The sequence below is a fragment of the Penaeus monodon genome, chromosome 41, assembly GCF_015228065.2.
Source record: "Penaeus monodon isolate SGIC_2016 chromosome 41, NSTDA_Pmon_1, whole genome shotgun sequence".
Taxonomy (NCBI): domain Eukaryota; kingdom Metazoa; phylum Arthropoda; class Malacostraca; order Decapoda; family Penaeidae; genus Penaeus; species Penaeus monodon.
Window position 1 is genome coordinate 15,816,874 of NC_051426.1, and position 20,691 is coordinate 15,837,564.

General features: G+C 52.9%; 1 protein-coding gene across 1 annotated transcript in view; it reads left to right on the forward strand.

The window, feature by feature from the left end:
* The window catches only part of LOC119598208 (probable serine/threonine-protein kinase yakA), a 95,518-nt gene that overhangs the window by 44,004 nt on the left and 30,823 nt on the right, over positions 1-20,691 (forward strand). The window lies entirely within an intron of this gene.

Here is a 20,691-nt window from a genome sequence, read left to right on the forward strand (position 1 = left end):
CTTCCTCCGCCGCCGCAGCAATAACCTCTTTGTCCATTCATTATCGTCCCTCCAATAAATATGCCGAGCCAATTGCCGGTTCTACCTCGTGATTGTAGTCATTATATCTTTCGCCTTCAGTTGGCTCTCGGATTCCCCCCCTTGGCGGTATATGTAGGATTCTTCCCTTTATTTTATTTGGCGAGCGTGTCAGCTGTGTCCTGTGGCTGTTTGCTCGATTTTTTTCGTGATATCGTCGTCTTTGTATAGTGTCTTCTAGCCATATATATATTTTGTTTTATTGTTTGTTTGTGGATATAGTTTCGCATACTTTCCTTTTTGTTGGTATTCCTTTTGTTTTCGTGTCATTATTTCATTTTCTTCCATTTTCCACATAGGTTTTCGTCTCTCCTTTCCAGCGTCTCAAGTGCTTTCTGTGCTTGCTCCGTCCTTTATTCGGTCGCCGCTTATCCACTCCCTTGTTTGTCTTTCCTCTCTCTCGCTTCATCTCTGTACCCTTCTCCTTTTCTCGCCCTCTTTGTTCCCCTATCCCTCCCCTCTCCTCCTCCCTCCTCTCTCCTCCCTCCTTCCTCCTGTCTCATTTCATGTCCCTCTCCCTCCTCCCTCCTCCTGTCTCTCTCCCTCCTCCCTCCTCCTGTCTTTCTCCCTTCCTCCTGCCTCCCCTCCCTCCTCCTGCCTCCCCTCCCTCTTCCTTTCCCCCCTCCCTCCTGTCCCTCCCCCCCTTCAGAATAACCATTACATAATGCCAGGTTGCATCAGTGGGGAACAAAGGATCCCTGAGCAAGTCTTCCTGACCGTGACTCTTCAGCTATGACAGGCACAGACTTCTGACCTGTCACCCCCCCCCCCTCTCTCTCTCTCTCTCTCTCTCTCTCTCTCTCCTCTCTCTCTCTCTCTCTCTCTCTCTCTCTCTCTCTCTCTCTCTCTCTCTCTCTCTCTCTCTCTCTCTCTCTCTCCGCGCGCGCTTATATGAATGAAAGAATGAGAGAGAGAGAGAGAGAGAGAGAGAGAGAGAGAGAGAGAGAGAGAGAGAGAGAGAGAGAGAGAGAGAGCGCCATGTGAACAGAAGGATAGATAGTAGACAGTTGTCTCCCAGTCATGTGAGCATCCTCTACCGTTGAACAGTAGTCATGTTGCGAGAGTTGTGTTCAAGGGTGTGCAAATCGCCCGTCGATCTTTGTGTCGTGGCGCTGCGTTCGGCTTCCTTTTACTTACGCCTTGTCTTTTCTTTCCAGGTATTGTTTTGGCGCGGGTGTTGGTTCCGCGAGGAGGCCGGGGAAGGCTTGGCGTAAGTACGGCTGGAGGATCACGTGGGCGGCGCTTGTTGCTCTTTGGCGGGTCTTGTGGCGCTTGGGATGGGCGGGGCCTGTGGTGACCGAGACAGGTGAGGAGGCGTCGGGGGTAATTGGGGCGGTAGTGACGGATAGTTGTAAACATGGGTGAAAAAAGATTGTAAAATATTCTTTTGCTCATCATCACCATCATCATCACCATCACCATCACCATCACCATCACCATCACCATCACCATCACCATCACCATCACCATTACCATTACCATTACCATTACCATTACCATTACCATCAACACCATCAACACCATCAACACCACCACCACCAACACGGCATCGACCGTCTCGGTTAGATTGGTCATGTTACAGAGGTCGCCCATTAGATGTGCATTCGTGCTCGGCTTTAATGAACTCGACAGGTGCATTGACGGAGGAATTGCCGTCAGTCGTAATAAGTGCTTCTCGCGTTGCCGTCTGATGCTCTCCATTTAATCTGCCGAAAAACGACCCCGCACCGAGCCCGACTTTTGAAGAGCGTGTCGGTGCAATGGCTGTCCCTCGGGTTGGCCGTGAACACTCATTCACGCTCTCTGTGAACATGCCGCGGTGAGGGAAGTGACAAAGGAGCCCTTCTTTAATGCTCTTACATCAGCTCCCTCCCTCCCCCCGCCCTTTCCCCCGCCTCACCCTCACCTGCCGGCCTGGAAGCAGCTTGTGGGGTCTCCTGTCAGAAATCCCTTCATTTTGCTTTTGTCTTATAGGAATGCTTAATTGGCACAACACGAAGTTTAAGTCATCAGAATTTGTGACTAACTGTGGGTTTGCGGTTTCATTGATGCTCGTTGTGTCAAGTGACGCACTGATTTTCTCGATCTGACTTCGTATTTGCGTCTGTGTTAGTTGTGGATTCATGTCCGATTTGTATATTCACTTTTCATTCTGGACATTATCGAAACGTAGCAGAATACGCTGGAGAGTTATTGCAGTTACTAATGATCGCAATTTGCAAATCCGATTGTAGCGTTTCCCTCTTGCTCGCCTGGTTGCATCATCACCGGCCGCGGGGACAACTGCATCGAGTATTGCGTCTTAATAATGCTCGGAATTTCCTGCTCGGACCTGGATGCGCTCGGAACGGGGCGTGGGGAGTAGGGGGAGGAAGAAGGAAAGGGAAAGGGAGAGTAAAAGAGGAGAGAGAAAGGAACAAGGGAGGAGGAGATGGAAAGGGAAGGAGAAGGAGCAAGAACCAGCAGAACAGGCAGAAGGGAGAAGGAAGAGCGTAGAGTGGTGCTACGGACGCCGTCGCTTGGTAAAGCTACGCGGGCGCGGAGTGGGGTCGGGGAGCCGGGGCTTGGGATTGCAGTGGGTGATTTCTGGCGGCGATGGTGATCGGAGGCTCAGGGCTGCGATGATGGCGACTGGATTGAAGATTATAGTTGAATGCTTTGGAAAGTACAAGAGATCGTGAAATACACAATTTCATTCGTTTCCACTGAAAACAAAGGTTGAACGCAATAAAATAGTAGGGAGTTCATAAATCGATCAAAATGCCTGAGGGTCATTAGAATAGAAAAGGAGAATTATATTAGAAAGATGAGAGGAGGCAGATAATTCAGGATCAGACGCAAGGAGGAATAGTCAGAAGAGAACCGCCTGAAATGCCAAATTGGTCAAAGCACATGAAAACGAACATAGATGCTGACGAGGAGATTAATTCAACAAAATGGACCACTTGGGCCATCTCCTAACTGGAAGCCGAATTGTAGCGGCGAGGCGGAAGGCGAACGCGGCCGGCGGCGGGAAGCGAGGGCGCGAGGCGGCGCCGGACCGCGGAAGTGGCGCGAGCGGGGCCGGCGAGGGCAAAGGCCACCGGGGGACGGCGCTGGCCAGGGGACGGCGCTGGCCAGGGGACGGCGCTGGCCAGGGGACGGCGCTGGCCAGGGGACGGCGCTGGCCAGGGGACGCGCGGTGGGGATGCAGGAGGGGCGGGGCAGCAGGGGGAGCAAGAGGGCCGAGGCGGGGGAAGGCTAGACATGTGGGCAGGGGGGGGGGGGGCGCTAAATGAAGCACCCGGGTGGGCGTGTGGGTGTGATATAGGCGGTGTTTATGCGTTGTTATGATGGTGATGGCGGTGATGACAGCGACAAAGTGATTTTGATAATGATGGCGATTTTTGTAAGAAGAATGGAGAAGGGGCGAGGGTAGTGTTTCAATTATTTTTGACTGTGAATACACGGTTAAATATTTCGGGTGTTTACTGTGAACCACAGATATGGTCGATGACTTTTTTTCCCAAGAAATATGAAGGAAGGCCCGGGGCGAAATTTTAGGTGGCGCCTATTTTTTGCATTGTTTGGAAATCGTGGCGATGATGGGGATGGGGATGATGGTGATGGCGTTGGTTGTGATGGTGGTGGTGATGTTGGTGGTTGCCATTGTGGTGTGGTTGTGTTGGTGGTTGCTATTGTGGTGGTGGTGGTGGTGATGGTGGTGGTTGCCATTGTGGTGTGGTTGTGTTGGTGGTTGCCATTGTGGTGTTGGTTGCCATTGTGGTGGTGGTTGTGTTGGTGTTGGTTGCCACTGTGGTGGTGGTTGTTAGTGATGGCGGTGGTTGTGTTGGTGTTGGTTGCCATTGTGGTGGTGGTTGTGTTGGTGGTTGCCATTGTGGTGGTGGTTGTGTTGGTGGTGGTGGTGGTTGTCATTGTGGTGGTGGTGGTTGTCATTGTGGTGGTGGTTGTGTTGGTGGTTGTCATTGTGGTGGTGGTGGTTGTCATTGTGGTGGTGGTGACGATAATAAAAATGATAATACGAATCATGGTAGTGATGGTGATAATAATAGTGCTGGTCAAGGTGAGGGTGAAGGTGAAAATAAAGCTATCCCAATTTTCTCTCTCTGAGGGAAACGTATGCTATTCTGCCCCTGGTTCGAGTGCGTTTCCGGCCGGAATCGACAAACAATACGCTTCAATTATCCGTTCTTGGAAGTGACGGGGACGAGGCGCTGATAAGAAGACGAGTCTCGGGCCTCAGCTGGTGGATTGCGGGGAGAAGAAAGGCGGGGTGGGGGTGGAGCTGAGAGTGGAGGTGGGTTGGGAGTGGTGGAGGGAAGGAGGCGGGGGCGCAGGTGGAGGTACAGGCTCAAGCAGGAGGTAGGTGTGGGGGTGGAGGTGGAGGCAGACTTTGAGGAGAGGGTGAGAGGTGTAGACAGAGGTGAAGGTGGAAGAGATGATGACTGAGGAACAAGTGAAGGAGGTGGAGCTGAAGGAGGAGAAGGAGGACAAAAAAGTGAAGGAAAGAGACAAAGGACACAGATTTAAAACAAAAGCAAATAACTAGGTGAAGAAAATACAAATCGAAAAATAAACCAAAGGCAAGAGGAGAAAAGGGTGAATACATGAATGCCGTTAACATGGAATATAAGAGTTGAGATTGAGCCGATGATCAGAACCTGCTACCTCTCCCTTACCGCCCCCCTCTCCCCCCGCCCCTATCCCCGCCCCCCGTCCTTCAACACTCCCTCCCACACCCCTCCCCCTTGACCGCCATCGCCCCTATCGTTCGCCCCTACTGTCCCATCCCTTTTCCCTCGTCCCTCTCTACCCACTCCTCCTTCCCGTCTCCCTCCGCCCCCCCCTTCCCCTTCCTCAGCCTCTCACCATCCCCTCCCTCTACTCTCTACCCCTCCCCTCCCGCGCTCCCTCCTCCCCCACCCCTTCCTCCTCGTCACCCCTTCCCCGTACCAGATCCCGGCGACGCCCTTGAAGGAACCAGCTGGCAGCGGGGATCGACGGGAGGCCCTGCGTGTGCCTCCTCGGCCTCTCTCGGGCGGGGTCGGGACGAGGAAAATAGTGGGGAATTGGGGGAAGGAGATAAGATAGGATGGAGGGAAAGAGAGAAAGTGGGAAGGGAGAGGGAGGGAGGGAAAGAGAGAATGGAAGGAAAGAGAGAAGGTAGGAAGGGGAAGAGAGGGGGGGGAGGGAGGGAAGGTAGAATTGGGGAAAATAGAGAAGGTAGGAGGGGGGGAAGAAGGCGAGAAGGAAGGAAGGAGGGAACGTGGGTAAACAGGTTGAGGGAAGGAAGAAGAGAGGAGCAAAGGAGGAAAGGAAGTAAGGAGTGAAGCATTGGCTATAACGATGATATTGTAATGATGATGAGGATGAAAAGGATGATCGTCATCGTTATAAATAGTAGCAGTGATGATGATAAAGGCAGCAGTAAGAATAGCAACGTGTACTCATATCAGTATCGTAAATAGTAAGAATGAGAGTAGGCGAAAGAAATGGCACTACGCAAAATCCTAAACAATTCTGTTTTGAGGATCCCCTGTCGTTAGAGATGAAGATTTAGTGCAGAGTCCTATCCCTCCCCCTTGGCTCCCCAGCCCCTCCCTTTGGAGACCTCCCCCTTGCTCCCTACCCTCCATTAAGCTCTAGCCCGACCCCACTCCTCAGAGAACCCTCCTCCTCTTCCCCTCCCCCTGACCCCTCCTTCTTTGACAGCCCTCCTTGATCTCTCCCCTTGATCTCCCTCCCCTTCCCTTGAGCTCACCCCTTCCCCTCCCCACGAGCCTTCCCCCTTCTCCCTTCGAGCTCTATCCCTTCCCCCTCAAGCTTACCCCCTCCTCCTCCCCCATGGGCCTTCCTCCTTCCCCTCCCCACGAGCCTTCCTCCTTCCCCTCCCCACGAGCCTTCCCCCTTCCCCTCCCTTTGAATTCTCTCCCTCCCTCTCCTGCTCCCCCTCCTTCCCCGCCCCTTACACGCGCATCTCCCTCGGGAAAGCGCTCGGCCCGGAATCGTCTGTAGAGCTTGTGGCGTCGGTCGTGTGTCTCACGTCGGCCATGTTTATCCAAGAGAAGAAGGCAGGCGACTGCTTGCTTAGTCGTACAGCCAAAATTGGGCACGACTGTAGCGACGGACTTCTGCATTCGGTGAAAAGTTCTTTTTCAAATTGTCTTGGGAGCTATGGGCTGTTGTTGTTATTTTAACTAGGCTGCAAGTGCACATCTTTTATAGCTGTTGTTGGAGAACTCCAACATTCAAGAATTGATCCCAGTCCCTTTCTGTGAAGGGAACCAGAGAGCCAGTTACGAACTCGGCCGTAGTTTTAAACTCCGCCACGCACCCAGCTCGACCGATCAGCCTCAGGCGCAGACGCAAAGTATTTCATGAATTAAACCATCTTTGAAGTCGGCCAAATCCGAATTTCAAGTCAGGCAAGTCTAATAGGAAGTCATCTAATGTCAACTGAAGTCAGCCCGTCCCTCTTGTGAAGTCAGGCCGTTCCTCTGAAGTCAGGCCGTCCTTCATGTGAAGTCGAGCTATCCTTGCGAATCCGTCCAGTCCCACTTCTCAGTATGCGAAGTCAGCCTGCCTCGTCTGAGGAGTCAAGCGGTCCAAGCAGCGAGTCCCCCAAACGCGGTCCGGGCAGCGGCGGCGGCCATAAGCGCAGCCCAGAACCACAACACGGGCAGAGAACCTGATCCGAGACGGAGCGGAGCACAAACAAGCAAAAGACACTAACGCGCAGGAGGCCAAACATACAGTCCAGGCAGTGTGCCTGTGTGTGCATGGCTAGTGAAACCCGGCGCTCGCCACCCGTGCTCATAACGCCAGCCGCAGTACTAGTGGAGGGACAGGGCAGAGGGGGGGAAAGAGATCACCGATGCGGGCCAAGTGATGTTTAGGCTGATGTGGCGGCCATATCTTGTTTGAACGGGCAGGTACAGCGCTGCCCTCGCCTGTCAGCAGGTCGCTGTGCCCAAGTCGCCTCGGCGTGTGCCGCAAAGCGCCGTCGAGGGGTGTCCAGTCAGGCGTCGACGTCACGTGACGGTCAAGTCAAGCCAGCAGCCAGACGCCAGCGCTGAACAAGAAGCTGGCGCCAAGGGAACCTCAGTAAGGACAACATGTGATCCGTAGTCACTTTGGCAGTCACAAACAAACAAATAATGTAACTAAAACCCTTGACTCTGCTCGCTCTTTCTCTCGCAAACGCTTGTTCGGACGGGCGTCTGTCTCCTCCGTCTCCTTCTCTCCTTTTGCCTCTCCCTCTTCTCTCGGCAGTCCTCCTTTGCCCCTCCGCCCGTCAGGAGCCGCACCTGCCTTCCGTCCGGCCGCCCGATCGCGCCCTTCTCGCCCTCCCCTGCATTTCCCTTTGCATGATCTGACAGTGCACTTTGGCTTGTGTTCGACTGACCAACCGAAACCTGCTTGCGTTGCGTCATAGGGAGTGGAGACGAGGAGGAAAACATGCAAGTGGCGTCCCTTCCTCACACACTATCTCCTCGCCTTTTTCCTCTCTCCTCTTTCTCCTCGCTCTCCTCCCATTCCATCCCATCCTTTTCCTGTCACACTTCTTCCCTCCCCTCTTCCCCGCCATTTTGTTGCCCCGTCTCCTCTCCCCTCCCTTCCCTTCCCTTCCCTTCCCTTCCCTTCCCTTCCCTTCCCTTCCCTCCTTCCCTTCCCTTCTCTCCCCTCCCTTCTCTCCCCTCCCCTCCCTCCCCTCCCCCCTCCCTCCCTCCCCTCTCCAATGCTCCTTACCCTCCCTCCCCTCTCCAATGCTCCTTACCCTCCCTCCCTCCCTCCCCTCTCCAATGCTCCTTATCTTCCCGCCCTCTCTCCAATGCTCCTTACCCTCCCTCCCTCCCTCCCCTCTCCAATGCTCCTTACCCTCCCGCCCTCTTTCCCTTCCTCTGTTTTCCACCTTCCCTTTCCCTCCTCACCTTGCAACAGGCAAAATGGCGAACACTTTAGATTCGACGGAGTTGCAATTTCCGTTGCACTTAACTGCCGGGCATTTCCCTGCGACCCAGCGATTGCATCAGGAAAACCTACCACCTCTCCCCCAACCCCCTTGACCCCCCCTCCTCCCAGCAGTTCCCATGACACCCCGCCAACCCTCTTGACCTCCCCCCTTACCACCCCTCCCCTCCCCTCCCTTACCGCCCTCCCCTCCCTTACCGCCCTCCCCTCCCTTACCGCCCTCCCCTCTCCTCCCCTCTCCAGGCCCGCCCTCTTCTCCAGCCATTTTTGTGTGAACTTCGGCCAATGACAAAGCTCTGACCTTCCATAACCCCAGAATAACTGATTTGGTTATTATTTACATTTTCACTGCCACTATCATTATCGCTATTATCACTATCATACTGTAGCCGTAGTCGCCGTCGTCGTCGTCAATCATCGTTACTAATCATCATCGTCATCGTCACTATCGGTGTCGTTTATATTATTAACATTAAAGTTAAGTTCATTGCCATTGCTGCTGCTTGATTTTTTCTCGAGCCGATTGTGTATGGCTCCCTTCCTTGTGCATTCCCTCGCATCGGCAGTACTGGCACTTTTTCGCTTTTTTATTTATGCGTTAATGCTAGTGTTTTTGTTATATTTTGTTGATATTTTATTGTTATCTCTAGTATCATCAATCTTCAATAATCATCACTGTTATCCTTATCCTTGTACCTATCATTAACATATCATTACTGTGATTATCATTATTATTATGATCTTGATTATTCTGATTTCGTTAATGATGCTGTCTGATGAAATGTTTTCCGTCGCTCACTCTCGGGAAGGGAGTCGGTGATTTTGAATTTTGTTCCTCTTTCGGGTCCGGTTCATGGCTCTGGTGTTATCACTTCATCAAGTGGTGTTGTTTTTGAATGATGATGGTGATAGTATTGTGAGTATTCATAGCGATAATGCTAATGACCATGCTGATTGTGAAAGTGGCATTAGTGTTAGTGGCAATCATAATAATGTTAACGACAAAATAGTAGTTTTTTCTATAGAAACGACAATGGTATGGATAGTGGTAGTTATAATGATAGTGATCTTAATTGATAAAATATATTAGTGATCATAATGATAGCGTTAATGTTATTGACGGTAATAATGATGGTAACAACCAATAGCAATTGATGGTGGTGATAACAAATCAATGGCTTCCGAATTAAACGTAGCCAAAGTTTTGCTTTTGTTTATTGTCGACCCTCGAACGCGACGCTACGTGACGTGGTGCTTGTAAGAAGTCACGTGATGCCTCTGTGGTTGATTCACGTGGCGTGTGGTGGTTCAGTCCTGTGAGGGCGCGATTAGGCGCTGGAGTTGAGAGTGCGGTCGAGTAAAGCCAGATGATGTATGACGTCGAGTTGCTCGCGGTGGGTGTATGGTTGAACCAGGTTGAATTCCTTGCATTGAGTAGTTGAGTCACGTGAGTCGAGTTGTTGGGTTGAATTCGTGACGTGAGTGAGTCTGGCAGTCACGTGGCCAGGGTGTGTGGCTGGGTGTGGTGGGGTCACGTGACCTGAGTGCGGGGGCAACTTGACACGTTTACGTAAGATGCTCGCTCGGACTCGGCGAGAGGGAACCCAGGCGCCCGTTCAGACGCACGCGCGCGCGCACGCAGCTCGGCGTTGGGCGACTTAACGCGCTTTAGGAGCACACACCCTTTCAGGTTTTTAGATTTTGGTTACTCATACACACGCATTCACGCGCAACTCCAGATATACTTCATGTGCATTAGCATGTGCGCAGGACGGCCTTCCTTGGAGAAAACGTTGCCGAAGGAAGCCGGAGTCCAGCGGGCAGCGCTTCAGCCGTCCAGCTGTGGCCGCACAGCAGCAAGTGTGTCTCTGTACCTACACGCGGTGCAGCGAACCAAGGCTTTGCAGCACTTTCAAAGGCCAAAGACCAGCAACTTTTGACGTGAAGCATTATTCAAGATGCTCATTAGGTGCAATAAATTTCTTTTTTTAAGAAGCTGTTAATACCTTTGTACGCAAGAAAGACTGTTCTTGGAAGCAAGGACTTCTTGGAAATGACAGTAGTGAACAGCAGCACCCTCCGCCCTGCCCCGCGGTGGTGCCACGTGTTGTCTGGGTCAGGGGTCACCACACCCATTTCCTCTCCACCTCGGCGCAGCTCCACTCTTCCACCCTGCGTCGCGAGCGGCGTCACTCGCGAGTCGTCGTCGCCGGCTAACACTGTGACGCCGCCGCTGTACTGCGTAGGCTCGGGCTGTCCGGCGCAGAGGCTTGGCATCGGGGCATGATCCAGGAAAACCTGTTTGGGTTCCATGATGCCAACCCGTGGTGCTCTTGCCGCCCCGTGCCCTCGCCTCTGCCGCAGGGCGAGCTGGCGTACGGTGGGCGAGTGCTCGAGCGAGTGTGGTGCACGGTGCACGGCTCTGGTACGTGCTGCGAGCTCCGGGCGCAGCGGCGGAGAAAATCAAACAAGTAGAGGAGTGCGGAAATAATAGCCGCGGAACGACTGTGGGTCTGCCAGTTTGTGACGTAACCAACTTTCATCATGCAGGCCGCGCGGTGTTGCCGCACTTGTATCTGTGGCCGGCCTTCCGCGGCAGGCCTTTCGGGGGACGCCAGCGACGACTCCTGTGGTAGGCCGTCGTGCTACGGCCGAGGGCGCCTTCCGAGAGGAGTAGGCAATTTGGCGTGGCGGAGAGGAGAGGTGGGAGAGAGGCGGCTGAGGAGGGAGGGAATCGTCACGCAAAAAGATCTGGTCAGTTGGCAGCGTCAAGCGCGGGAGCCTCTCGAGCGGCCGGTCATTTGTTTGTTGCCCGCGGCGCCTTTAATTGCTCTTCCTACTTTTTAAATGTCAACTTGCATCTCTGAAGCCATCTCGGCGGCAGCTACGGCTCGCAGGCGGGCAGGGCGCTCTGAAGTAGGGAAGGTGACTCGAAAAGAATTGCACGCTCGGCAACTCGGTCACACAACATATTACATTGCGTTTTTTTCTTGTGTGTGTGTGTGTGTGTGTGTGTGTGTGTGTGTGTGTGTGTGTGTGTGTGTGTGTGTGTGTGTGTGTGTGTGTGTATATAAATATGTATATATGCATACATATATACATACATGCATACATACATACATTCATACATACATACATACATACATACATACATACATACATACATACATACATACATACATACATACATACATACATATTTGTACACACACACGCACACGCACACGCACGCGAGAATCAGAGAGTGAGCGTGTATTAGGGAGCGAGGGGCTTTGGATCTCCGTGTTGGGGCGAAGGACGGAGAGACGGAGTGATGTAGTAGTAATGATAATGATGTAATAAGGAGAGCTAGTGAATTAGGGAGGCAGAGAGGAATGACGTGAGAGAGAGAGGGGGATGGGAAAGGAGGAGAGGAGAGGGGAGGGGGAGGAGGGAAAGGAGGGTAGGGTAGGGGGAGGAGGAGGAAAGTGAGTGTATGAGTGAGTGAGTGAGTGAGTGAGTGATGGGTGGGTGAGTGGGTGGGTGGGTGAGTGAGTGGGTGGGTGGGTGGGTGGGTGGGTGAGTGAGTGAGTGAGTGAGTGAGTGAGTGGGTGGGTGGGTGGGTGAGTGAGTGAGTGAGTGAGTGAGTGAGTGAGTGAGTGAGTGAGTGAGTGAGTGAGTGGGTGAGTGGGTGAGTGGGTGGGTGAGAAGGTGAGTGGGTGGGTGAGTGAATGATTGGGTGGGTGAGTGAATGATTGGGTGAATGAATGAAGATGAATGATGGATCAACGGGGAGTGTCGTGGGTGCCTCCAAAAAGCAAAGGATTGTAACAACATAGATAGATTAAAAATTATCCTGAATATAATGGTGATAATCGCCACACTTTGTAGATGAATGCCATTCTGGAGAAGCGATGGCGGTGGCGGCATCGGCTGAGACGGTATCAGGGTTCCTTTTTGTCCTGTGTCGAATCGCCGCCGCCGCAACCGCCGCCGCCGCCGCCGCCGCCGCCGCCGCCGCCGCCGCCGCAGGCCTTCCGGAGACTCTTAGTGGGTTGGCAAAAGTGAAGACGAGAGGAAGCCCATTTCTTGGGGTAGAATTTAACACTGGAAAATCCGGGAAGGGGAGCACACGCTGTCACTCGCAGTATGGCAAATGGTGCACTTTGGCTTGTGGTCGTGTTCTCCTCCTCACCCCTTCCCTCATTCTCTCGCAGATTCAAGCCCCGTTCCTTATTCTTTTTCCTTCAACCTTCCTTCGTACCCCTCTCTCCTTTCCCCTCTCCCGTCTCCTGTCTCCCCTCTCCCCGCTCTTCTCCCCCCTCCCCCACTCTCCACCACTCCGGGCTAGTGCTGTCTCAGGCTGCGTCTGTTACACCAGTGAGTACACACATCCTTTGTCACCACGCTCTCCCGCTACTATTACTACGTCTATTGGCACTACTGCCATTGCTGATCCTTCTCCGTCTTCCTCTTCCTTTTCCTTTTTCCTATGCTTTTCGTTTTCCTCTCTCCCTCCCCTTTCTTTTACTCCTCCTCCTCCCCGCTTGCCTCTCTCACCTCTCTCTCTCTCTTCCTATTCCTTGTCCTTTTTCTCTTTCCTTCTCCTCTTGAGTGGTGCAGGGTTTCACAATTTCAAGGTGTATTTTATTTTTAATAGCAAATACAGTGCGAGTGAAGCCCCTGTGGATCAAATGTATTACCCTGACTGTGATATTTACCTAGGCCCGCCCCCTGCCCTTCCTATCCCCTGACACCTGCAGATGAAATACACTGTTTAGACCATCAACATAAGGTGTGTGCCAAGAATTGAGCCCTCCCCTTCTCCTCCCCCACTTCCCCTTCCCCTTCCCCTTCCCCTTCCCCTTCCCCTTCCCCTTCCCCCTCCCCTTCCCCTCCCCCACTTCTTCTCCCTCCTTTACTCCTCTCCCTCACCTCGACTCTACCCCTCTCCTTCTCCCCTCTCCCCTCTTCCCCTCCCTCTTCCTCTCTTGCACCCCCCTCTCTGGTACAACTAACAGGTGCCAAGGTTCAATGAGTGAGGGAGTTTGGCACCAGGAAGGGGAAGGGGCAGGGAGGAGAGGGAGGAGGGGAAAGGAGGGGAGGTGAGTGTGTTATGAAGACCATTTTTTTTCTTTTCTTAGAAGCGTGTTGGGTAAGGTTGGAGGTAGGGTTGGAGCTGCAAACTGTTGGCTGTGCGAGAGTGCTAGGATAGTGAAGAGAGTGAGGGAAAGGAGAGAGGGAATAAAACAGGGAAGAACTTCGAGAGAAAGAGAGGTGATGAATTCGGCGAAAGACAAGACGTAGGCTCCCAACGCAGGCTCTCAACGCAGGCTCTCAACGCAGGAAGGAGGTTCAGCTTCAGAAAGGAGTAGAATGTGACATTAAAAATGCAGTGCCACCTCCTCACTGGCACAGGTCAAGGCTGCGAGGCCCACGCTTGGAAATCGACAACATTCGGCTATTGCGCATCGCGGTGGGAGGAAACGCGCGGGCGTTACGAAAGGGCGGTGACAGCGATTGGCTGAGCGGCTGATTGGGAGGTTGCGAGGTCATTTCGTGATTGATTGGCCAGAGGTGTTGAGGGATCATCAGGGCAATCAGATAATCACCCTCATGTAACCAGTGGAGAGCTTGGGCGCGCCCTGGTGCCTCGCCGGAAAGACGTGCACTTGTGTAATGGCCACCCCCCCCCCCACCCCACACACACATATGACAGACGTGCTCTCAAACTCTCGTTTGACTGCTTACATACATTTAATTATGCAAATATGCGTAGATTTGTTGTGATGTTGCCTCTGGAGCGAATATCCCAAAAGGATCCCGCAGCGCAGGGGGAACACGAGCGCCTCTGCCCTCGCCGACCCTTCGGAAGCACACACAGCCTTTTCTGTGCGTTCGCCTGTATGTAATCGGCCGCTGCCACCTTCAGCCGTGATGTTATTAGACCCATCGGAATCTGTAATAATATGTAATTTGCTAGGGTTTACTACCAATTTTCTACTTCTGCCAAGATAGGTATGCAGTGCTTGGGTCATCGATAGAAGTGCAGCATTCTTGTTAACCAGGTTAGTGACGTAACGACGGCAGTGGTGACGCTGGTGATGACGCGTCTGGACCCAAAATGTTTACCTTAATTCTGATAGATCCTGCGACTGGAAGAGTTTATTGCTTTTTCCTTATACCTATGCGGGGGGGGGGGGGGAGGTGTTTGGACGCCTCGTGTTTGCCCTTCGAGCGGCCATCAGCCAGTGCTTGTTTTTACTCGGGCGCGTCAACAGTTGTATTATACCAGGCTATGGGTCCGTCGAGCTGGCATCCTTCGGTTCACGGAAGAAGCTTTGGTCTCGGGTTGCATGACGCACCTTCGCCTTTCTCGGTGCTTGTCCTCGTCCTCGTCCTCCTCCTCCTCCTCCTCCTCCTCCTCCTCCTCCTCCTCCTCCTCCTCCTCCTCCTCCTCCTCCTCCTCCTCCTCCTCCTCCTCCTCCTCCTCCTCCTCGTCATCCTCCTCCTCCTCGTCCTCCTCCTCGTCCTCCTCCTCCTCCTCCTCCAGCGTTTGATCAGGTGTTGGAGCTGCTGATTGCCAGCTCTGCTTCGCGTAGCCAATCAGACTTTCGGTGCCTTATAAAAATTTAGATGGCTCAGAGAACAAGCACACCATAAAGCGATGATCTTGTGCGTGTGTATAGAAGTGTGCGTGCTTGCAATGTGATTATGTGCTTGTATGTTTGCGTGCAAAGTTGAGGGAGCGCCCTCACCACCCTGTCTTGCTTGTGATTGTTTATAGTTTTAGTTACAAAGTTGTGCTTGCATGGTGGTCCCTTTGTGGTTGGGTGCGCGTTAGTGGTCATGTATGTACACTTGGTTGTAAGAAATTGTGTGACAGTGAGAGTATGATTGTGTGTGCTTGCTCCGTGCATGTCTAACCTTTTTTGTTTTCTGTCTTTGCGTGAGTATGTTGTGTCCGGTTGAAATGGAAATAAATTTTTTTTGTGTGTGAAAATTATCCCGTTCCGTCCCAGCCACGTGGCTTACGTTGCATGTAGCCTTTCCATGGCATATTCTGTAACACTCTGATGATAGCATAGAGGCCTTTTTTATTGTTCCCCGAGCTTGATCCTCCCAATCGAGGCAACGAGCTTAACTCCCGCAATTACAACATCTGTCACCTCGAAGTCGGCCCCGCAGCTCGCTCGTGTTTTTCGCAGCCATTAGCGTCGCCATGAATACTTGGAGAAGACCTGGGAGCCGAGAGAGGTCCGGGTGGGCGGCTGGCAGGTGTCCCGGCCTCGTGTCAACTCATTAGGAAGGGCTGGGTGTCCTACCAGCCTCTGGCGGGTCGGATATTGCTCGTTTAGGGAGCGTGTCCTACAGCGAGTAGGGGAGGGGCTGTAGGACCTGCGGGGGAGAAGGTGCGAACGTGCGCGGATGGCCGCGGCGCCTCGGCACTGCCACTGCCTCTGCACTTCGTACCCTGAGCAGTGCCACCCGTTTTGAAGGACGCGTTGTCACCTCCGTGGATACTAAATATCGCCCCTCTCGCCATAGCTGCTGGGGCGTGGATGGTGATAGTGTTGAGGTGGTGGTGGTGATGATGGCCGTCTCTGTGGGCCGGGAATCCTCCTGACAGACGAGATGGCCCTCGGCGCGTGTTTATTTGTCCTTTGGCTGAGGTGCAGCGAAAGCCGGTCGCCCTCGGCGTAAGAGCTCGAGTTGGTGGGAAGGAAGGAGTATTTATGCTCGGACAGGCGCGCGGTCGCCAGACTCCGTTATCAAAAGAATAATAGAGACGATATCTGCACCAGAACCATTTCTAGTCATGTGGTGATAATGGTAGTACCATTCTGACCCAGTTTTTATGATGGTGTTACAGATTGATTCATTTTTTCCCTGTGATTGTAATTTGTAACGCAATTTCTTCTTTTGCTAACATCACCTTTTCTTCCTTTGCAGGTGAGGATGCGGGCTGCACTGCGGCCACCCAGTCAGGGTCCTGAAAGGGGAAGAGCGCAGCCAGCAGGTTTGGTAGGCCTGGCTCGCAGGTAGGCCTAGTGGCCTTGCACGAAGCCACTGCATGGGACTTGTTCCACCAAAGGTTTCAGCGATCGTATTTATCAGGACGGAAATATTTTGTTTGTTTGGGATGTGCTCGTAGTTTGCTTTGGTTGCCATGGAGTTGGCCTTTGTTGTCTCATAGCGAGGGTTTGTTATTCATGGACTGAATCCTAGGAAGAGACGCTGAATGGCAAGTCGCAGTTCGTTGCTGATCTGGAAGTGCGAGTGTTTGTTGCTTCTTTTGTTGCCTCTGAAGAGTGACACTGCTGACTTACTATTGAAATACCGCTTCTGGCGGGATGTGCCGTGAATGAGACCGTAGTGTTGGTGCTGTTTTTTATGTTTGTTTAAGACGTCTCTCTGAAGCCATTGCCGACAGGTTTGAGTCGTGTTGCTCTGAACACTCGTAGGTTGTAAGCTTATGGTTTTGGAGTCACGTTGCCTCTTGTCGGTTTTGCAGTTGCTTCTGATTTAAGTCTCATTTCTGCATTTGTTTTTATTTACTCAAGGATTCGGCGTATTGAGGCAACCACGATCAAGGGCTGTCTGCGGGATGCAAAACCGACTCCGGAGTGATGCTCTTGCTCGATTTTGTCATCAAACCAGTTTCCCAAAGAAGCGAGTTTTTGTGTGCCGCAGCCAAACCAGATTTAGGTGAAGCGAGTATATATATCGTGTTAACCAGTTTAAGGGGAGCAGAACTGCCATGTTAGCAGAACCGTGTTTAAGGGAAGCGAGTCTTGGTCATGCCAGCAAAACCTGTTTAAGGGGAGTTAGATTAGGCGTTTTTCATGTGTTAACCTTAGACGACTGCGTAACGAATAGCATTTACGTAATATGGCTGCCGCTGAGTGCTACGTTCAGTGCTACACGAAGACGGGAATCATGAATTCGTAAATGCCGTAATATTACGTATTGCGGACGTATTAGTAACAGTGGTCTTGTTATAATTGCCGTTGCGAGAGAGCGTGGTGTATACAGCTGAGAGTGCAGATGTGGCTGCTGCAGGGAGGGTGCTGTGTGGCAGATTTTGCAGATGTGAATGCCAGAAATATGGTAGACAGAATAGTGCAGAGATGCAGCTCCGTGAAAGTTATACAAAGAAGCGGGAAACACCTCAAGATGACAGTATGTTGAGAATAGCAAACCTGTAGGTTTGGCGACGTGGAAAGGGAGAGAGCGTGCCCACGCGGCGTGTAGCACTGTTAAGAACAGCCGGACTAGGTTTATTGAACCTAGCCTCGTGTCTGTAATGTAAGCGACTATTTTCCTCCACACGTGGTATTCAGACGAGCACAGGAATAGGCGGAGCGTATCAAAGTAGAGAAATAGAGATGAAAAAACGTCGGTTGCTAGAGGAACGCTCGCGGAGGCGAACCAGGGCTGCTACAAAGGGACCGCGCCATCCCAGCAACAATGGCGGCGCAGGTCTTCCTCGCTTAGCTACCGAAGCACTTCCGTGTTGTTGCGGTTGTGTCCACTCAACCCTGCATTCATTCCGGGGCCAGTGGCGGCCTGCGTCCGCCAGCATCCTCTCAGACGCACAGCCAGAGCCTGGGCTGACTTGCCCACCCCAATATTTATAGGCGGTTATATAAACTTGAGTGTGCAGCCATATGCTGCAGTGTGGGATCTGCGCCAGACGTACGACTCACGACTCTCTTACCCAAGTCAAGGTCAAAGTAGATGTAACTGTGCAACAAAGTCGCGGATCTACTGCAAGTTACTGTTCGCACAGCGTTTGTGATGGGCGTCGTGCAGATCCTGTGGAGATAGTGTTTTAGGGGTGGCGGCGCGGTGGCGTCAGGGTGGCCGGGATTTCAACAAAGCGATGTCCGGACGAGTGGGCCCGCAAATTGCCGAATTTCTCGTCTGCTTTGTAATTACGGGCAGTCCTTGTCAGAGGAAGCGCATGGAGAAGGAGGCTGGCAGGGCTAATTACATAGGGAGCGCAGCGGGCGAGTGTGGGGGCGAGGACGGCGTCGCAGTCGCGCTCACCTGCGCTGATGGACGTTGTTGCCTCGACCGCAGCGCCGCTGCGAAGCTCTTGTAACAAAGACGCCGTTCGAGGGCCAGGGCGCGGGTGATCGCAGCGATAGGCGCGGGATGTAGGGAAAGGATGGAGTTTGCCGTAGTGGAAAAAATAGACGCCATGTAGGAGACTCGCGGCCGTAGATGGATCTCTGTTGATTACAGCGTGTGAGGGTCCTTGTGGCGCACGGGTACGGATACGGCCGGACGGGGTAGGGGGCGGGGCGGCCGGCCAATATGGCGCTGCGTATATGTGCCGGGCTGCTTGCGCGAGCCCCGTGGCAGGCGGAAGGGGGTGAAGCAGGGAACGGCAGCAGGCAAGCAGAAAAAAAGGACCCGGCTGGCATGTAGAGGGAACAAGAATAGTGAGCGAAAAAAAGGAGGCGCCGTGATGAAAAAGCAAATGCAGGCATGCAAATGGGTATGCTGCTGCAACAGAGACTAAAGACTGGATTCGAGTTATGAGAAAGTGACAGAGGGCTTGCGTTGCCCTGACTGGGCTCATAAGGAAAATTTGAAGCAAATTACTACCCCCCTCTCTCTTTCTCTCTCTCTTTCTCTCTCTCTTTTTTTCTCTCTTTCTCTTTCTCTTTCTTTTTCTCTTTTTCTCTTTCTCTCTTTCTCTTTCTCTCTTTGGGCGGGCCTGGGGGTCCGCCCCAAGCATCCTCCCCAAAAGGGGGGGGCCCCACCAAAAGGTTCCAAGGGGGCCCCTTGGGCGGGAACCTTTGCCCAAAACCCCAAAAATTTAATTTAAAATTAGGCGGGTTAATTTAAAATTAAACTTGGGGGGTTTTTTTTTTTTTTTTTTTTTTTTTTTTTTTTTTTTTTTTTTTTTTTTTTTTTTTTTTTTTTTTTTTTTTTTTTTTTTTTTTTTTTTTTTTTTTTTTTTTTTTTTTTTTTTTTTTTTTTTTTTTTTTTTTTTTTTTTTTTTTTTTTTTTTTTTTTTTTTTTTTTTTTTTTTTTTTTTTTTTTTTTTTTTTTTTTTTCCCCCCCCCCCCCCCCCCCCCCCCCCCCCCCCCCCCCCCCCCCCCCCCCCCCCCCCCCCCCCCCCCCCCCCCCCCCCCCCCCCCCCCCCCCCCCCCCCCCCCCCCCCCCCCCCCCCCCCCCCCCCCCCCCCCCCCCCCCCCCCCCCCCCCCCCCCCCCCCCCCCCCCCCCCCCCGCCCCCCCCTTCTTTTCCCCCCTCGCCCCCCCGGGCCCTCTTCCTCGGTTCTTTTTTCCCCTCCCTTCTTTTCCCCCTTCCCCTTTTCCACTCTTTTCCCTCCTTCCTTTTTTTCCCTCCCCGGGGGGGGTTTCCCCGTTCTCTCTTCCCCGCTTTCCGTTTCTCTCTCTTTTTTCCCCTTTTTCTTTAAAAACCTTCTCCAAATTCTTCCCGGGGGGGCATTCTCCTCCTTCCGTTTCCCTCCTGTCTTTTTCCTACCCCCCTCCTCTTTAAAAAACCCCGTTTTTCCAGGGGGGGGGTTTTCCCCTCCTTGGGGTTTTCCTATTCGCCATTTCCTCGGGGCCCCTTTGGGGTTTTCTCTTTTCCTTGGGGGGGTTCCTTTCCCTCTCCCTCGGTTTCCCGGGCCCTTTGGGGCCTCTTCTTCCGAAGGCTCTTCCCCCCTTCCCCTTTTCAGGGCCCCTTCCCCGGGGCCCCTGCTTCTTTCTTAAAAAAAACCCTTTTCTCGGCTCTTTCTCTGCCTCTTCTTCGGTTTTTCTCTTTTTCTTCCCTGCCTTTTGGGCTCTGGGTTTAAAAAATTCCTCCCCCCTTTCTTTCTTTCTCTCTCTCTTTCCCTCTCTCTCCTTTTTTTTTCCTTTTTTCCCTTTCTCTCCCCTTTTTCCCTCCTCTTTTTCTCTCTCTTTCTTCTCTCCTCCCCGTTCCTCCCCTTTTTCTTTTCCCCCCTTTTTTCCCCTTTCTTTTTTTCCTCTTTTTCCTCTTCTCTTTTTCTCTTTCTCTTTTTTCTCTTTTTTCTCCCCCCCTAATCCCCCCCCTCCCCCCTCCCCCCCTCCCTCCCTCCCTTCCCCCCTCCCCCCCTCCCCCCTCCCCCCTCCCCCCCTCCCCCCTCCCCCCCTCCCCCCCTTTTTCCCCCCCTCTCTCTCTCTTCTCTCTCCCCTCATCCTCTTTTCTCTTCTCTCCTCTCTTCTCTCTCTCTCTCTCGTCTCCCCTCCCTCCCCCCCTTTCCCCCCTCCCCCCCCCCTCTTTTTCCCTTTTTCTCCCTCTCTCTCTCTCTTTCCCTCCCCCCTCTCTTTCCCTCCCTCCCCCCCCCCTCCCTCCCTTTCCCTCCCCCCCTCCCCCCCGTTCCCTCCTCCCTTTTTTCCTCCCCCCTTCTTTTCCTCCCCGGTTCTCGGGGGGAGTCCCCTCTCTCTTTTCTCCCTTTTCCTCCCCCCCTCTGTTTCCCCTCCCCCCCTCCCCCCCCTCCCCCCCTCCCCCCCTTTCCCTCCCTTTCCCCCCCCTCCCCCCCCCTCTCCCCCCCTCACCCCCTTCTCCCCTTTCTCTCTCTGCCCTTTTCTCTCCCCTTTCCCCTCCTCGCACCCCCCATCTTTTCTCTCTCTCTTCTCCTCTCCCCCCTCTCTCTCTCCCTCCCCCCCGGCTCTCTCTT